The sequence below is a fragment of the Mauremys mutica genome, chromosome 5, assembly GCF_020497125.1.
Source record: "Mauremys mutica isolate MM-2020 ecotype Southern chromosome 5, ASM2049712v1, whole genome shotgun sequence".
NCBI lineage: Eukaryota > Metazoa > Chordata > Testudines > Geoemydidae > Mauremys > Mauremys mutica.
The window spans coordinates 48,308,029-48,326,087 of record NC_059076.1 but is presented as its reverse complement, the minus strand read 5'-3'; the positions used below and the strand labels follow the sequence as shown (position 1 = coordinate 48,326,087).

At 42.2% G+C, this 18,059-nt stretch overlaps 1 long non-coding RNA gene across 1 annotated transcript in view; it reads left to right on the top strand.

The window, feature by feature from the left end:
• LOC123371594 overlaps positions 1-18,059 on the top strand; it is a 197,001-nt gene that overhangs the window by 132,517 nt on the left and 46,425 nt on the right. Inside the window, exon 4 of the long non-coding RNA XR_006579859.1 lies at positions 3,967-4,084. This is a non-coding gene — a long non-coding RNA (uncharacterized LOC123371594). The remainder of the gene's footprint in view (positions 1-3,966; positions 4,085-18,059) is intronic.

Here is an 18,059-nt window from a genome sequence, read left to right as displayed (position 1 = left end):
TGGGGCTCCCAGCCCTCTCTGCAGCTGTTAGCTCGGGGGAGATTTAAAGGGCCCAGGGCTCCCAGCTGCTGCTACCACAGCCCCAGCCCTGGGCCCTTTAAATCCTGATTTAAAGCGCCTGGGGTTTAAAGGCACCGCCTCTTCTGGTAGAGGCCACGCCCCCTCCTAGGACTGCAGAGTACAGGTAAATCCTTTAAGTTACTTTCACCCCTGCTACTGTTCAACTTCCCAAAGCAGTAAAGGAGTCTACCTCATGCCACTTCTGTTCTTGTCAGCTACTCGCCTTTAGCTTGTTACTCCGGCTGTAAAATATTAGCTCCCAGCCCCTACATTCAGTAAGTAAGCAACATGAGTGCCCAGTGAGCTGTGACATAAGATAGTGATGATAACCGTCACATTCCTGTACTTAGTGGCTCCGTCTTATTCAGTTTATCGGTGATATGTAACATGTTTACCAAGTTATAGTGATGATGTGATTTGGTCATTGGCCTTTTCCACATTGCGTCTTAGTTTTTTTTATTTTTGCAAGAAGACCTGCAAACTCTCAAAGACTTTGAAAGGGGACAAACTGAACTAGAAAATGTAAATTTTGTATACCTAGGGGAACTCTGAGGAAACCTAATACTAAACAAATCCTACTTTCTTCACCCAGTGTGTTTGTGGGGATACTCTTTGGGTCCCATCATAATTCAGGTTTACACTCTTTCAGCTGAGGACTGATATTCTAGCAAACCAAGAGCTCACATTTTGTTGAAGGTTCTGTATACTGAGGTCTATAGAAAACACTTGACTTTGCTGTGGAGAGAACATTGTTTGGGGGTGGATAAACCTTTAAACCTGTCCTTCTTTTCTGGGACTTTCACTGGAAAGATTTGATCTGTATTGCAACACAAAACAGAGCCCTTCTTCATTATGCTTGGGACCATCTTTTTCTGTGACCGAAGTGGCACCATAAAGTCTTACGGTTGCAAGACATGGCTCGATTGTGGCAGCCAGATGATGCCCCATAGTCTGGAGGGTAGGAGGAACAGGATGGCATATTTTACAGTGGAGATGGATGTAAAATCTTTAAATAGCTTTTTTGTTTTGTTTTTAATGGCCTCAGTTGTTAAATTCTGATCTTGCTGGAAGCTTTTTCCAAGCTGGAGTTTGTGTCACATGGATTGGAGAAATGTATTTAAAGGTTGTTTCCAGGAGCAAAAGAAACATGTTTCCTGAACTGATTTGTTTAATTACACATAGAAAGGTACATTAAAAGAACATTATTAAGGTTGCAAAGTCAAGTGCTCAAAAGTTCGGAAATGTCAGAATGAAGGTTGCTTCTGCAATGTAAATTCGGCCTCCTTGTGTGTGTGTGTGTATTATGAATGCAGTCTTTTATTATATAATCATGTACTATTTTAGCGGGTGAACCCTAAGAAGTCTTTACTGAGCATGTGCAAACTGATTTTTTTCCAAAGGCTTTTGGCAAATTTGGGCAGATTTTCATGCGGGTCGCAAACAGCACATCCCTGACACAGGCTACACAAGTGCCAGCTCCTAAGCCTGAGGGTGCTAGAGCATTTCAAAGACCTTTGGGCAAAACAACATATTGTACCTGGAAGTGGCTGAGCCATTTGATCTGAGGGGGGAAAAAAAGCCACCCTGAATCAGGCATGTAAAATTTCAGCCCTTTTAAATAGTTAAATTTCACAAAGTTATAAACAACTGAAAACAGGGTCTAATATTGGGAAATGACAGGAAGCACTAATAGACTAATATATTAACAATTAAAAAGCAAAATGGCTCAAAGAAGAATAAAGCACATCCAAAATGTATGGCAGGGATCAATTTCTTTTTCCAGTAGACTGATGGATACAGCCCCCTTTCATTGTTAAATAATCCACAGCCGTTGTAAAATAGGGTATGCTTTATCAAAGGATGTTTAATTTTAGTTACCCTTTTATCTCCCCACTATGAGGGTGTAGGAACTAAAAGCAAAAATATAGGCCATGTCATAAATCCATGAGCCTGGAACACTGAAAGCCATGAACATAAATGTTTTGATAGAGACTAAGTACTATCAAATATTGTTGTGAAATTCCATGGTGTAACATTCGTTGTCAGCTTTCCTGCAAAGAAAGGCAACATGTCAGTGGTGTAAAAGAAGAAGAAAAGTCTCCTTGTGAATACCAGTTAAGAGGTGATCAACTCGTTTTGGTGAGTGGTGGGGAATGTTGTCGTTTAATTCTTTATGGGAAAAACAGTTTCAAGTAAATCCAAATGAAAAGGGAACGACAAATGCTGGAAAGGCCTACAGGGACATTGAGCTTTCTCTTTCTTTTCCCTTTCTCCCTCCCTAAAGGTACATACACAGTGTATATATACTCTGTATACATAAGCCTTCATGACATCAAAGAGTCTAGATCTGTTGCTTGGGTAATCTATAAGATTATATTGACCATAACATAGCAAGCGCATGCCAGACACTTGACCCCTGAAAGGGAGTCAGTCATAGGCCATGCCATGTTTAAACATAGCTAGTAGTGTAGTTAGCAGCCAGCATGTAGTCGAACAAATGTGCATTGTTGTTACAATTGAAACCACATGCTGAGTAATATAACATAGGTGCAACTTGCTTGAGAATGTGTGGACAGTTGGAAACATGAATGTATTTTTTTATTTGTTATGTCTGTGAGTCTCAGGACTCCCTTACTGTTTTCTTAGTGAAACTCAGACCGATCAGGCACACAGGATTGATGAAGTAGGGCACTGACTGACCAGGCCTGTTCCAGCTTCACGAACTGTGGAAGAATTGGATCTGAACCCTCTTACTGGTTCACCAAGCATAAGATTTCAGCTACCGCAACAAGTCGTCAAGGAGTATTTTATATTAACCCACGTCAAACCTGAGCTTACCTATGGGGCTAAACCACAGCTTGCTGAGCCAAGTGTGTCTGAATACAAACCCATTTCAGTGACTGTTTATTACTTTATGGAAAATTCAGCCATATAAGATTCTATTGAGAGATCACCACCAAACTAAACTTTTCATGCTTCATTTAGTTTGAAATAACACATGTTCTTTCTTCCAAGTTCAAGGTTTTCTGAGCCAGTGCATCAATTCCTTGTTTACTGGCAAATTAAATGAATGAAAGTTAAATGTATATTGAATTTTCATCATAGAATAAGCAAAATGAGATTTAGCAAGCACAGATCTAATGATTTATTTGATTATTCTTTTATTCTGTAAACATTAAGGGTGCAGGAGCGCTCTCACAAATATCCTTTACAGAGCAAACACAAGCCCTTTTACTACAAACCAGTCAGGAGTTCTCTTTGGATGCCTCTGTAGACTATCAAGTCTGTGGGGCAGGGACTGTGTCTTTATAAATACCTGTGAAATAATTTGCACACTGCAGTGCTATGCAAATAAACAAAAATCATAATAATTAAACAGGGCTGTCACTGATTTCAGAAGCTTTTCTGCCCGGGAGCTCAACATTTGTGTATGTGTGTTTGCATGGTGTTAGGGGGAATATTTATGGATTGGACTGACAGACAGAGTGAGAATTTCCCCTCCTCTAAAAACTGTTGATGTATTTTTCAAGTAGAATTCTAGCCAGGCAGACAAGACAGCAAGAGGGCAGCACTGCTTATACTAATCCATTTGACATTTATTACACCTGCTGGAACTGTATACAATATGGCTAAGCACCAAACTGAGATACTAGCTCCTGAGATGAAGAGTTCTCGCATTGTGGGGACCACACACACTGTTGGGGTTCTGTCAATTTTACTGTATTTTTGGCTTCACAAAATGTTTTCTTAGTTATATGTCTGAAAACAAGCTAGCACAGTCTAGTGATTAAAAACTGGTCATTGATTCAGAGAGTGAGCATGCAGTCTGCCTTTATACCAAATAATACTTTGTTTAAAAAACCAAATGAATACATTAACAATACCTCTTTCTGTTCCTTTTCACAGTTGGGCTATCCCTTTCCATCTACATCTGTCTGGGCTGCCACCTTTGCACTCACACAGTCACAAATCTAGGGGGAAGGTAACTGGAGCTTTGGTTTCTCAGAGTCCTACCCCTATTAAGGTGAGTTTGATGTGTTGATGTATCAGAATCACCAAAGTCTTGGCATGTTAACAATAAAGGAGGCCACTTATCCCTCTTTGGGTAGAGGTTTCTGAACTTCTAGCAAAATATGGTAGTGATTATTATTAGTCATGAGCAGTGGCATTGGGAAGCCAGAATGACCTGATTTAATGGGTGAAGAGGAAAGTTACCAAATAAAATTGAGTGGGAATGGAATGGCTTTGCTTCCAAATTTTGGCTTTTGAATGCCACTGTTCCCTGTAACTGAGACTGAAATGTTAAAATATTAGTGTTCTTTCAGTGTAGGGTGACCAGATGTTCCGATTTTATAGGGACAGTCCCGATTTTGGGTCTTTTTCTTATATAGGCTCCTATTTACCCCCCCCCCCCACCCTGTCCCGATTTTTCACACTTGCTGTCTGGTCACCCTATTTCAGGGTCTAATAGACAACTGGGCTATTTAGCTCCCTGTGCCCAAACCAAAACCTGACATCTTTTGAACATTAATCATCTTGCAAGTTGGGAAGAAACTTCAGTATACACTGTTCCAAAAACGGGGAGATTAAGTAACACTAGAGACTAAGAATTACAGAACTTCTATCCTGTATGAAGATTGTTGGAGGACCAATATGTAAGTATCACATTACTTCTGAAAATATAGTAAGTAATTGGTGATAGTGTGCACTGCTGAGCAGTGACACTCAACCTGTGACTTGAGAGTCTCATTTGGCTCTTTGCTGTCCTAATTTTGGCCCTCATGAGCTTCCACCATGTATCTGATTGGCCCGAGGGTGCTGTTCATTATACCTGCTCCAGGCAGAATGAGATGCACACTGATAACAGGAAAGCTGTTGAAATGGCACGATATACACATGTTAAACAGATTTCTGAGTAAATAGATATATAATTCTCTATCCCAGGAGAGTGGAACCCATGTTCAGAATAGGGCATAGGAGAGGACAAGCTATCACATTTCCCCCAAGTAGTTAAGATGTGGAGAAGAGGAAATAATGTTGTATACTGGCAGTGTTTCTTAGAAGTCCTCCCTTCCCATATACTTTGTTTCAAGCAGCAGGCTGAGAGTGCAATGGAGTTTTTTCAGGATACTTGGCTTGGTTTTCTGGGCTATGTTGATTAGCTTAATGGCAGAAGTCCTACTGTTATGCTCTTGTCACAGGTCAGCTAGAGGGTGCGGAGAGGATTCTGTGGAGAGGGAGTTATCTTTTGTCAAGTAATGACAATGTGCTTGACACTCTGTACAAAGCACAGATAGCAAGACAGTACCTGCCCTGGAGAGTTTTCAGTCTAGCTTACAGGCGGTCACAGAAGGACAAGTTGCAGAGGGCGATCTAAAGAAAGAAGTTACTTTAGATATTTTTAATCCCTTAATTTATTGTTTTTCATTTGAGTATACTTGTGGGATTTTCAGAAATAGTGTGTCTTTGGGAAGGAATTGAAAGAATAGAGAATAGAACTTTGAGGACTGGGATAGTGTGGTTGTTCTGTGCACAGGGCCAGCATGAAAGGAGGCATGAAGACAGGGGTGGGAGACAGAAACAAAGTGGTGCAGAGGCAGACATCACTGGAAAGAAGGGGACAAGGTGGGAATGGTGTAGGAGACAATATGTGTGGTATAGGACTTGAAGAGGAGGATGAGATGTTTAAACTAGATTTGGTGGGCAAAGGGAAAGCCAGCTGAACAATCCAGAGAATGGAATGACATGATGTAATTTATGGCCAAGGAAGATAATTTTGGTTGCAGCATTTTGAATTGATGAGAGGGCAATGATGTGACTTCAGAGAGCCCAGAGAGAAGGAGATTACAGTGGTCAGGGCTGGAGATGACAAGGCATGGCTGAGTGGTTTAGCTGTTGAGATGGAGAAAAAGGGTTATTTTTTTGAAAGAAGTGACGAAATATCCGGACCACCTAAATGAGCGAGGAGAGGGAATAGTCAAAGAATTATGAGTTCTAGATAGCAGGAGAAGGGTAGTACTGTCAACAGCCATAGAGAAAATGAGGAAAAGGGGAGAGTTTAGGAGAAAAAATAACTAGCTTAGTTTTAGGTATGTTGACGTCGAGCTGTGGGTGGGTGAGCCAAGATTTTATGTCACGCAATTAAGGAAGGACAGGAAGGTGTGGAGAGGTATAAATGTAAATTTTCAACACAGAGATGACACGAGAAACTAAGATGGGATGAGGTGTAAAGGAAGAAGAAAAAGGGGGGCCAAGGACAGAAAACTCTGTACATCTCCCACAGGCAGACGGACAAGTGGCTGACAAGAGACCCTGAAAAAGCGTTGGGTTGGGTTTCAGTAGTAGTCATTTCAGCTGCTGCTGTCCCATGACAAATTATCCAGTTAAAAAATAATCTAGTTCTTGCTCAAAATTGATGTCTTTTTTCTTTTGTTCTTTCTTTATCCTTCCATTAGTTCAGACCAACTGCAACAGAAATGAACATGTATTTAATAGGGCTGTCAAACGATTAAAAAAAAATCACAATCAATCACCAGATTTAAAAAAAAAATACTTGTCATTAATTGCAGTTTTAATCACACTGTTAAAAATAGAATATCAATTTAAATTTATTATAAATAATTTTGGATATTTTTCTATATTCTCAGATATATTGTTTTCAATTACAACACAGAATACAAGTGTACAGAACTCATTTATATAATTTTTTATTACAAATATTTGCACTGTAAAAAAGATAAACAAAAGAAATAGTATTTTTCAATTGACCTTACACAAGTATTGCAGTACAATTTCGTTATCGTGAAAGTGCAACTTACAAATGTAGAATTTTTTTAACATAACTGCACTCAAAACCAAAACAATGTAAAACTTTAGAGCCTACAAGATGAAGCATGTATGTATGAATGTGTAGTATATCTAGTATGTAATTACCTTGCAATGCTGGCTATAACACTGCCATGCGAATGCCTGTTCTCACTTTCAGGTGACACTGTAAATAAGAAACCAGGGCCGCCCAGAGGATTCATGGGGCCTGGGGTCTTGAGCAGCTGGGGGCCCCCGCTGCCAAATTGCCACTGAAGACCGGGAACGAAGAAGCTCCGGGGGCCCGGGCCCCACGAGAGTTTTCCGGGGCCCCCAGAGCGAGTGAAGGACCCCGCTCCAGGGGCCCCGAAAAACTCTTGTGGGGTCCCCTGCGGGGCCCGGGGCCTGGGGCTAATTGCCCCACTTGCCCCCCGCTCTGGGCGACCCTGTAAGAAACAGGCAGCATTATCTCCTGTAAATGCTAACAAATCAGATATTAGGAATGGCAATACACAAAAACCTGTAGGAGAACACTTCAATCTCCCTGGACACACAATAGCAGATCTTAAGGTGGCCATCCTGCAGCAAAAAAACTTCAGGACCAGACTTCAAAGAGAAACTGCTGAGCTTCAGTTCATCTGCAAATTTGACACCATCAGCTCAGGATTAAACAGACTGTGAATGGCTTGCCAACTACAGAACCAGTTTCTCCTCCCTTGGTGTTCACACCTCAACTGCTAGAAGAGGGTCTCATCCTCCCTGATTGAACTAACCTCGTTATCTCTAGCCTGACTCACTCTTGCTTGCATATTTATACCTGCCTCTAGAAATTTCCACCACATGTATCCGACGAAGTGGGTATTCACCCACGAAAGCTCATGCTCCAATACGTCTGTTAGTCTATAAGGTATCACAGGACTCTTTGCTGCTTTTACAGATCCAGACTAACACGGCTACCCCTCTGATACTTGTTTGTCTTAGGCCTGGTCTACACTAGGAGTTTGTCGAATTTAGCAGCGTTAATTCGACTTAACCGTGCACCCGTCCACACCAGGAAGATAATTAGTTCGACCTAGAGGGCTCTTTAGTTTGAATTCTGTACTCCTCCCCGACGAGGGGAGTAGCGCTAAATTCGACATGGCTATGTCGAATTAGGGTATGTGTGGATGGAAATCGACCTTAGTAGCTCCGGGAGCTATCCCACAGTGCACCACTCTGTTGACGCTCTGGACAGCAGTCCGAGCTTGGATGTTCTGACCAGCCACACAGGAAATGCCCAGGGAAAATTTGACACGCTCCGGCGCCTTGTGGATGTTCTGCAGGACCGCAGGCAGGAGGACAGAGCCCCCCTGCACTGTATCTGCAACCGCCCTCCCCCGCCACAAAGTCCCAACCCCCCCTCACCCAAAGTAACAAGAAGGAGGGGCGACAAGGGCTGTGAAAACTGTCACTGCACCCCTGCAGAGTGCTCAATTACCCGAAAGCTCTCATTCCCTAAATGTGGAGAAGTCCTTCCCTTCCTGGCTCACCGAAGCCCCAATCCCAGTTTCATCCCCTAACTGTGTAGTTGATTATTAAAAGTAGTTTGCAGTTAATTACTATTTCCGTCAAGTTTTTCTACAGAAGACTGTCTGTGAAGAGGGGGGGGGAAAGGGGGTTGTTAATTGCATATGACAGTCACCTTTACCAGGGTACAGACACGGGGGCAGGATCAACAGCAGGTCACACACACAGTGCAGTCAATAGGCACCCTGGTCGGTCTGGGAGGTGTTTTCCATGTTCTGTGTGGGTAGGGGGTACGTGACTTTGTGGCATGGGAGGGCGGTTACAGAACTTATGCAGCGGTCCTTGTCCCGGACCACAGAGCCACGCAGCAGGGTAATCTGTAACCGTCCTCCCCCGCCACAAGGTCACGTAGCCCCCGCACACAGAGTCCCGAAAAGGAGGGATGGCAGGCTCCGTTGAAACAACCAGTCTGGCACTGCAGACCGCTCTAGGAGCAGGAGCCTATCATTCCTCGAGTGTAGAAGCAGTGTTAACATCACTGCACACCCTACCCACCACAGTCTGCGTCCCTGTTGCAACCCTTTAACGCGAATTCATTAATAAAGAAAACATTGTTAATTAACAATGTTCCATTAACTTTATTTTTAAACGTGTGTTGGAAGGGGGGAAACGTGGTGAACGGGGTATGTAACCACAGAAGAAAGTCAACAGTAACTGAAGCAGGGGCAGGTTCAGCTTCTCTGTAAAGAAACTGAACAGTCACAGGTTACCCTGCTCCCTGAGGAACCTAGCTTTCAAAGCCTCCCGGATGCACAGCGCTTCCCGCTGGGCTCTTCTAATTGCACAACTGTCTGGCTGAGCGTAATCAGCAGCCAGGCGATTTGCCTCAACCTCCCATCCCACCATAAAGGTCTCCCTATTGCTCTCACAGAGATTGTGGAGCACACAGCAAGCTGCAATAACAATGGGGATATTGGTTTTGCTGAGATCCGAGCGAGTCAGTAAGCTCCTCCATCTCCCCTTGAGACGTCCGAAAGCACGTTGAATGATGACAGTTACCCAAGACCACCCTCGACACATTTTCCCCCCCAGCATGCATTGTGGGGAAATCCCAGAATTCAAATGGGCAGCAGGGACGCGGGAACTGTGGGATAGCTTCCCACAGTGCACCGCTTCCAATGTCGACGCTTGCCCCGTTAGTGTGGACTCACAAAGTCGAATTAGTGTCCTTAGTGTGGACACACAAATTCGACTTTGTAAGGTCGATTCCACAAATTCGAATTAAGTTAAATCGAACTAATCTGGTAGTGTAGACATACCCTTAGTGACTGGCTGAACAAGAAGTAGGACTGAGTGGACTTGTTGTCTCTATAGTTTTACATTGTTTTGTTTTTGAGTGCAGTAATGTTAAAAATAATTCTACATATGTAAGTTGCACTTTCCTGATAAAGAGGTTGCAATCCAGTACTTGTCTGAGGTCAATTGAAAAATGTAGAAAAATATCCAAAAATATTTATAATTTTAAATTGGTATTCTATTATTATTTGACAGAGCAATTAAAACTGCAACTAATCACAATTATTTTATTTGATCTAGTTAATTTGCTTTGCATTAATCACTTGAGTTAACTGTGATTAATTGACAGTATTTAGGGCCTGATTTATAGCCTGGCTTTAACTAGGCCTTTGTTTATTAAATTGCATAGGTGTAGTTAGTTATTTGTGTGCACATTTTAGGTCATTTAGATGTCTAAGGATTGCACCTGATTTGGTGGTGCAGTCAGGCACTCGAGGCTATAACTACACTACATACCCATCTTCATCCTCTGTCCCCCATGGCAGTGAGTTTCAGAGCCCTGGGCTGTGGGGCTCACACTAGGCTGCTAAAAATAGCTATGTAGGTGTTCCATCTCAGGCTGGAGCTTGGACTCTGAAGCCCAACCCTCTCCCCAAGCTTTGGACAGCTCAGGGACTAAACTGCACCTATAATTAGTCATGGATACAAAATTTTGTCCACAATGATTTGGACTCACAACCAATGATGAGCTGCCAAAATCTTAACAACCGGTTCCCTATAAAAAGTTCTGATTTAAGGGGTGGGAGCGGGGGAGGGGCCGGGGCGGGGGGGAGACATACCTGTGGGGCTGGGGGCAAATTGCCCCACTTGCCCCCCGGCAGCCCTAGAGCTTTCAGCCCCCTCCCCCCTTACCTGGCCGGCAGCTCAAAGCAGCAGGACGACTCAGGAGCTCAGCTGAGCTGCCCAGCTGCTGTCCATGTTGCGGCTCTTCGGGGTGGGGCAAGTGGGGGAGGGCCCGGGGGAGACATCCTCATGGGGCCAGGGACCCCTGCAGGGCCCGGGCCAATTGCCCCACTTGCCCCCTCCCTTCCCCTCTGACCAGCCCTGGAGCTTGCAGCAGGACTCCACCCCCACCTTGCCGGGCCTCTCAAAAAGCGGCAGCAGGACGACTTGGGAGCTCAGCTGAGCTGCCCAGCTGATGCTGGCGGCTGGCCACGCTGCAGCTGGGGGGAAGCGGGAGAAGAGCCGGGGGAGCCTCAGCCTCCCCAGCTGGGAATCCTGGGAGCAACAGGATGGTCCGGCCCACGGACCGGAGTTCTTTGCCCACTCCCTGGCCCTTTAACAACCGGTTCTCCACGGAGGTCTAATTTTAGCAACCGATTCTCGGGAACCTGTGGGAACCGGCTCCAGCTCACCACTTCTCACAACCTATGGCAACAAAAAATGAAAGCCATTGCTTTTAAAATTGACCAATTATATATAATGTGCCAGTTGCAGGTAAAGCTTTGGATAGGCACTTTTGAAAGCCTATTTTAATGTCTATGTAGCTATATAGTTATATAAAAACAAATGCATATAAAAAAAGAGAGCATGGTGTTCCCTTGTTTTGTGTTTAGCTTTGGATTTCAGAATTACTAACTCTTCTTTAATCATGTGAGATTAAGGGTTAGGTTCTGGTAAGGGCATGAAAACTGCTCTAAATGGCCTCAGTGGAACTGTGCTGTAGGTACAATATGTAGTTAATTGCTCCGTAAAGCACTTTGAGATATAAAGCCCCAAAAAGGACTTGATGAATGCCAATAGCATACAATAAATCCCTGAATTCTTGCTGCACCACGGCAAGGTCGCTCAGTTACAAACTCGACCACCCCTGAATGCTAAGTATTGGGCAGTGGGGGCATTTGGATTTAGAACTCAACTGTTAGCTTAGTCCTAGGTATGAGTCTCTTTGAATGTGAAAGCCTGATTTTGTTTATGAAACTGCAGGACATAATAGGAGCTGTCTTGCCTCCAACTTTTTTTCAGAATACATGAAAGGGGGACAGAAGTGGCTGTGACTGCAGAAAAAAAATAGACAGAAAAGAGCTAATGTTTACTGTGGTGAAGCTGCCTGTGTGCCAGCTGTACCTCTCGGCTGTCCCTTTTTACAAGAGCTGTCACATTTGATCCAAATTTAACTCTATTTTACACAAAATGGTCACAAATACAGGTCCTACGGTGATGCAGTATAAATCCGTATGCTGTGAGAGCTGTAGGTACAGCCAGTTCCAGTTTGTATTATAGCTTTTGACAAATTATTACTAAATGTTTTAGGGCATATGCTCAAGGTGGCAACCATGTGGGCTGAGTATTTACTATGGAAATTCCTTAATTCCTGATAGCATGATTTCTTAACCTAAACATTCCAGAAGGATTTTGCAAAGATCTCAGCAATGGCCTAACTCCCATTGAACTCAATAGGAGCAGAGTCAGGTCAAAACTCAGTGATTTTTCAAAATCCCAGCCTCAATTAATGCAGTCTCGCCTTCTCCCTACATTGGGGTCCTGCAGAGCTCCAAAGGAGGAGATGGAGGAGTAGTTGCTAGAACACTGTTGGGCTTCACAGCAGAATGAGCTGGAGCTCTGTCCGCTCCACAGTAGGTATACCTAGTGGAGACCTGATCTAAGCTCCCATTCCACACTGCCTCCTTGACCCCCACCTAGCTCTGGTACATCGAATGTGAAAACATATGTGTTCTTTAGTTACCTGTCCCTTTTTATTACTTTCATCTGCTTTTCAGTGAAGGATCCTTCAGCTCATTTTATTACCAGCTTCTAATATTAAATATTAGAAGCTGGTAATAAAATTAAATAAAATGTAATATTAAAGTTTAACCATTGTAGTATCTGTAAGCCACCTTCAGGCTTTTTATATTACTCTTTGGTGCAGACTCAATAGAGTCTGAGTGAGTGTAGGCAAATAATATAAAATGGCCAGCTTTGAAGCAGGAGTGAGAGAGCAGGAAATCAGTGAGGGAGAGTCACATACTAATAGCTTTATTACTATTAAAAATTCAAAAGTGCTTTAAATTTTTTTATAAAAGTTAAAATCAGGAAGGGCATGATTCCTCCTCTTTCTATTTAATGTTGTTTGCAGTTAATTCTCTCTGCTCACAGCAGAAGGAAGGCATTATGAATGACAGAGCAGAATCTCTGGACAGTAGAACAAACACAAGTCTTTAAGATTAAGGCCCTTGTCTGTATCTCACAAGATCTGGGTTCAATTTCTGACTCTGCCACAGACTTCCTATGGGACCTTGAGTAAGTCACTTGAGCTCTCTGTGCCACAGTTCCTCGTCTGTAAAATGGGGGCAGCAAATTTCCTTTCTCCTACCATTTGTTGGTCTTGTCTAGATTATAAAATCTTCAGGGCAGGGACTCTCTTACTTTGTACATGTTTAGCACTAGAATCTTGGGGCCTTAATCTCATTTGGGCTCTCTAGGTGTTATTGTAATATAATAGATAATAAAATAAGCTGCCGTTTGCTCTTGGAAATCCAATTGTACAAGAAGCAAACCATTTCCTACAGAGAGAGAGTGTTTTGTAGGCTACAGTTGCTGAGTCTCATTCTCTTCTCATAGCAACATAAAATCAGGAGTCAACTCCATTGTTGTCAATTGGGTTACATCAGTATAAAAACTTGTGTGAGAATTGAATCAGGCCTTCTATCTTCCATTAAAGCAGGAGTGATTGTGAGAGAAAGATTTAGGAAACTGAAAAGAAATGTAGATCTTTGCACTCTTTGCCATCAAGATGGATTTGACCCAATCAAATATCCTCTGTCGGCCCATCGGTTACCTATGGAAAAATGAGTTTGGTTTTCTCAGTCCAGTTGCTGGAGGGTACGTGTCCATATCACAAAAAATGCCACCACACTTGGCACTAACTGGTAACATTGAGACACATTGGTGGGGCAGAATGAAGAAGCTTGCTCTATCTTCTTGTACAGAGAGGACTTCACTTTCTAGGGCTGCCCATCCAGCATCTTGCAGAACTAATGATAAGTTAAGCAGAGAGACACATGCTAATGATGATAAATATTTTGTGCTGATTCCCACTGTTCCAATATGTTGCAGTCTTGTGAATTAGAGATTTCAAAAGAGAATACTGAATTGAGAAAAAAGAATAGCTAATCTGGCATTTTTAAAGTTTATTTTAAGACTGAAAGATGACATGAATCAAATCAGAAAAACTGTTTTTATTTGGTTTGTTTTTTAAAAGGGGAGAAGTATTTTCTGAGGGTACCAAAGAAGGGTACTATTATTTTGATCCTTTTATTATTTGATTTTTTTAATAGTATCTGAGAGAAAACAGAAAAGGAAAAAATGAAAGGATTTTAGTATTTTTAGCTCAGCTGAATGTTTTTTTTAAATGCTCCTTGCTCTTGCCACAAAAGTTACACATATTGTGTGTGTGTGTGTGTGTGACTCTACTGAGATTAATCAAGAAAAGTGTAATTCTTGTGTGAATTAAAACCATTATAAACTAAAACAAAAGTAAATAGCATGTCCAAGTTAACTTTATGCTTTATAATATGTGAAAGCAGCTGAATGAATGTTCTTTAAGTCCGATTCCAGGCAGTGTTCAGTGTGGTTAATAGAATTAAAACAAAAACCCTTCCTACTGTCTTTACACAGTCATTGTTTCTGGTTCTTTGACAGAAAAATGAGACAATTCAGCTCCCTCTGTTGTTTAGTCAGACACATCTGGGGATTCAATTTTCTAAGGAAGAAGAAAGAGAAAGTGCCCAGAATAAAATGCATGTGACAGAGTTTTGGGCAGCTACACTTTCAATTTGTTTTTCACAAAGTAGCAAGTAATAGGTATGTAACCTTTATAGCTTTTCGTAGTTTCCCGATATGAAGACATAAAACAGTAAAAAAGTCCAAATAGGTCTATAGCTTTTTGAGATCCAATGATATGCCCCCTCCATATGGAGCCTAGCATCTATTTTTTTTTTCTGGGGGTTCAAAAATAGGAGGGGATTTATAGGCTGCTAGCTTGTAATGCAATAATATTTATGCTGGGTTACCAGCTTTGCCCTTAAATGTTACTTAAAGTTCCCTCTGGAACTGCACCCAAGGTCAACCAAGGACAGCTCTGGTCACACATGTTGGCAGTAATTTAGCATCTCAGTCTTTGAGAATACTCCCAGTCTGTATAGTTCAGCACTACATTTAGCACAGGAATAAGTCAGGTTTACAAAGGGTCAAAGAACTCCAATGAACTCCCCTGTTGTATATTTACTTTTAATGTACTTTTCTAAAAAATATGAACTTTAAACTAGGTTCCTTGGAGTGGCAGAGGTGAATGGGCTACATTCCACTAGTCCTGTAACCCTAAGGAAACAGCAGGGTGGGATGGGATTGGTTGAAGCCCCTGGCTGTCTGAAAGCATATGGCATATAATTTAGGGGCAGGTGGTTTGGGTGTGTTTATGTAAGGCTATTCTGCTTAAATCTGCTATAGCATTTGATTTAATGTTCAAAGCATCAGTACCCATTGCCAGTAAGATAAAATATTTAGTGCCATTACAGTTTGGAAACAACTAATTTTGATAAATTGATCTGCTCTATTTGCCAAGAAAGTTATTAGGATCTGGTCAATGAGCCAAGATCAAATCTATTCCTTTCCTGGCACAATGTCAAATGTGTTGAATATTCCTACTAGTGTACTAATGGGTGTGTCATGTCTTCGATTACAGGAAATGATGTTTTCACCATCAGGTTTTCAAATTATGACTCCATTTCTTAACTAACAAAATTATCTCTGATAAAGAACATATGACAGTTATAAAGAATAATCACGAGCAAGAGTCTGAACAGTAACAGCTGAAATTTAAAATAATACAAGCAAAATTATAATTGTTTAAAGGAAAAGTTTGTACAAGATACATATAGTAAATCAAATATTCTGTTAAAGAAATAAAAAAACCCACAGTCACAGCTTCCCCTGTCATGCAGATTTCTATACATTAGTTACATAAGAGGTGTTTGTGGATGAGTGTGCGTGCGCTAATTATTGCAATACAGAGCTCAAAGTTTCTGTTTAAAAACCACACCTTTTGTGCTGGTATATTTTTAGATTTTTTTTTAATTTTGAGAATTTAAATATTGTAGGCCCTATGCCACAACACTTACACACATAATTTGTGCATAGTTCCATTGACTTCACCAGAACTCCTAATGTGCTCAAGGGAAAGCTTGTGTATAAGTGTTTGCAGGATCAGGGCCTCAGTCTGAGTTTTGTTACAAAGTTTCAGAAGATACACAGGGCCTAATTCTGATCTCACTTGTGCTGATTTTACACTATGTAACCTAATCGACTTCAGTGGAATACTTTCTGATTCACAATGATGTGAGAACACAGTCAGGCTGGTCATGTGTGGCCCTGAATGCAGTTGCAGTGAGTTTACTGTAGTAATTTTATGCAGCATTAATATTGTGGTATGAAAAATGATTATTGTTTTTTTATTAAGCATTTACTCTGTTTATTGTTGTACAAACATGGGGCCAACTTTAGTGACAACGAAAATTGTGGTGAAAGATACACATTGACTCCAAAGCAGCAAAGGTTTCCTCCTCTCCCATGCTTTATTTCTTCAGAAACAATCCAAGTCTCTCCATCCCTCCCCTTACAAAAAACAGCCCAATAGCCTCCTCCCCAAGACTCTCAAGAAACCGCTTTTCATGGGCATGTCTATACTTGCCATTTAACGCAGAAAAAGTCCCTTTTTTGTGCAAAAACCAAAAACACTTGCCAATGACTTTTTGCAGTGAAACTCAGAAGTTTCACCACAAAAAGAAAACCACCTCCATGAGAGGCATACAACTCTTACTGGTGATGCTTTTGAAGTTATGTGCAAGTGAAGATGTGTTACGTTCTTCCTGTTTACACAGCTTTTAGCCTCCTGAGGATATCCCACAGTGCCTAGGTAACTAGCCAGCAGCTCTGCTGTCAGGTAAACAGATACTCACCCCTCCTGCTGTAAAGCCCTGGGAACTTTGAAACTCCCCTTCCTGTTTTCTTTGCAAGTGCTCACTTATCTGGCCAGGTGACAATGCCTGCTCCACGGAGCAAACAATCCCCTGCTTGGAGCAATGCTGAGCTACTGGAGCTGATCAGTGTTTGGGGAGAGGAGGCTGTGCAGGGACCCAGGATGCTCCTTGATCACTGCCCCCCTTCCCACAAGACCCATCGTCAAACTGGAGAGAGCTGCACTGTGGGATAGCTGCCTTAGAGTGCTGCTCTCATCAGGGATAGAAGTGCTGCTAATGTAAACACTCTCTGATGCCTGAGGAATTAAATGAGTACACAAACCGGCACTTTTCTTTCACCAATTCCCTAACACCAGTGAAATTTACAGCGCAAAAACTCTGCAAGTGTAGACATGCCCTTTGTTTCTTAGATGTTTACAGCAGTCATCCTGGGCGGGGATTCCATGAAGAACAACCCCAGATTATCTCATTCCCCTGCCTTAAATAGGTTTTACATATTGCGGGAATCCTTTGTCTTCCAATAAGATTTTCCCCTCCACCACCCCGTCAGTGAAAAAAAATACTAGCATTATCATGGTGTCCAGTATCAGGTAACTTGATCACATGGCCCTCAGGCTCCAGCCATAACTCAAAGGCTTCTCTATGGGTGATAAACATCTTCTGAAACTTAGTATTCTCTCTAATGGCTCTTCCTTGCAGTGAGCCGTCTCAACTGATTGCATTCTGTCTGGTGGGTGTTCTCCAGGCGTGTAAACACTTGTAATTGATACATATTCAATATTCCTAACTTCAGATACAGAAATGATACATGCATACAAATAGGATAACCATATTCAATAAATCATAACCTTTCCAATGATATCGCACATATCCTATCTTGCACAAAGTACATCATAATTATGCCATACTCACTTCATAACAATATCTCTATGAAGAATATGGGGGCATAGCCCAATGCCCATAGAGTTGTAATGTAAGAAAATTACCAGTAAATAGCCCGGTGGAGTCGCGGGACCAGCGGACCCTCTGCAGGCACGCCTGCGGGAGGTCCACTGGAGCCGCGGGACCGGCGACCGGCAGAGCGCCTCCTGCGACGTGCCGCCCTGCTTGGGGCGGCGAAATGTCTAGAGCCGCCCCTGTTTATATAGTTGTAAATTTTACGCTGCATTTGGCTTATCTGGCTGAGTGGATCCATTGATTGAAAATTAAATAGAATAAGGTTGAGATTAGCTGGTGCAAATGGCAGCTAGTTTTCCATTCTGGAGTACACCTGGTTTAGAGCATGAATTAAATAACTGGGGGGTGATTTTAATTTAGAGTCTAGTGCATAATTTACATGCCATAAATACACTCATT